The sequence below is a fragment of the Triticum aestivum genome, chromosome 2B, assembly GCF_018294505.1.
Source record: "Triticum aestivum cultivar Chinese Spring chromosome 2B, IWGSC CS RefSeq v2.1, whole genome shotgun sequence".
In the NCBI taxonomy this organism is placed as follows: domain Eukaryota; kingdom Viridiplantae; phylum Streptophyta; class Magnoliopsida; order Poales; family Poaceae; genus Triticum; species Triticum aestivum.
In genome coordinates this window covers 461,717,305-461,719,114 of record NC_057798.1, presented here as the reverse complement: position 1 = coordinate 461,719,114, position 1,810 = coordinate 461,717,305, and the positions used below count along the sequence as shown (strand labels likewise).

At 38.6% G+C, this 1,810-nt stretch overlaps 1 pseudogene; it reads left to right on the top strand.

The window, feature by feature from the left end:
- LOC123041400 (ubiquitin-like modifier-activating enzyme atg7) overlaps positions 1-1,810 on the top strand; it is a 35,910-nt pseudogene continuing 34,100 nt past the window's right edge.

The following is a 1,810-nucleotide window of genomic DNA, read 5'->3' as shown; positions in this document are numbered from 1 at the left end:
TTCAAATCCAAAAGAGGAGACGGAAAGATGGCGGCGAAAGCTGAGACGCATGCGCGTCCGCTCGAGATGGAGGCCATCGAGAGCTGCGTCGATCCGGGATTCTGGGACGCCGTCCGCTGCCTCAAGCTCGACGTCCTCGGCATCGACGACTCCCCAGTCCCCATCACCGGTGAGCATCCTCTCCCCGTTGATTGTCTCCGAATTTTTTTCGATAGTACATTAGCGATTTAGGGCGGGAGTGAAATGATTTGAGAGCTGATGCTTCTAATGATTTTGGGGATAGCCTGACGAGACCAGGATTTTGGGGATAGCCTGACGAGACCAGGATTTAGGGCGGGCGGGAGTGAAATGATTTGAGAGCTGGGCTTCAAATCATTTCACTCTAGGAACAGTTGTACAATTCCATTTCCGGGGACCCTCATAAACACTAATAACATGCTGGGCTTCAAAAATCTGGATGTGGACTTTCTACTCAAAGAAGAAGGGAAAAAGGTACACTGTTTAATGTGCGATCTTTAATCTTCTTTCTTTCCGGTTTTGTTAATTTTCGCAATTTTATGATGTATAATATTGTGGATGTAGATCTTTCATGATATTTTATCTGGTAAAATTGAAGAGGATCCTACCCTTCTATTGAGGTTTCTTGTGATATCATTCCTGGACCTAAAGAACTGGAAGGTCTATTATGACATTGCATTCCCCTCGTTGGTTTTCAACTCTAAAATGACTTTGCTTAGACTGCATAGCGCCTCAGAGGTGCTAAGCCAAGAGGAGGTAATGCACCTAATATTACATATATTTTTTCTATCTTTTTATGATAGATGAGTTTCATGTTTTTACTTCTCTAGGTAACATTGTTGTCTAAATCAATGAAAGTGTGGCGTGATTCAAATGAAGCAACAGGTTTGATAAATCATTTTAAATTGATCTTTAGCTTATCATTAGTTATATATTTCTCTAGTTTGCTATATTTCTGGATAATTATTTTAGGTTGTCCATTTTTTTGGGTCAATATATACTCACAGTCTTCTGTTGCTATAAGACAACTTAAAGACTGGAAAGATCATTCATGCGATGGCCAAAAGGTATGTTTGTGTCATCCATTTCATCACAATTTTTTTGTGATCTCATATTTGATATGTTATTTACGAGATCTCTTATTCCAAACTTTATATTATTCATGTATTGTTTCTGTAAATGTAAAATGTAAAATATTGGTGGTCAGTCTTACTATGCAAAGTATGTGAGGGTCCATGCATTTTTTGGAGATTATATCATCATAAGAGGGATATTTAGCTCTTTATTTGGTTTATTATAAAGGACCATACTAATGGGTGACCATTTCGTTTTTAAGCTATAGATATAAAGGACTCTCTCCTTCCCTATAATTACATGCATGCATTAGAATGACTCCATCTTCTTCCATGTGCACTCCCTCTTTAATTACATGCATGCATGCATTAGAGGACAAAGAGTTGATGCCATCCTAGATTTTTCCCATTTCAAAATGTTTTCTAGCTCAAGCTGCATGTCTGATTCAAAATCCATTTTCACCATTAAGTCTGTCGCGGCGAGAGCTTTGAAACTAGATCCCATGTATGTTTTGCTGTCTTTTTGGGGGTCAAAAGTTATCTAGTCTAGGCTACGTAAATTACCGCGCCCGTGGTATCTAAGTTGACACAATTTTTACATAGAACTTACCCGGTGTATGTTTTCAACAACTTTTTTCCTCTGGTCAAAGTTACCTCGGTCTTTGTACCTAAGTTATCAGGTGTATGATGTGTATATTACCATACTATTTACACAAAAG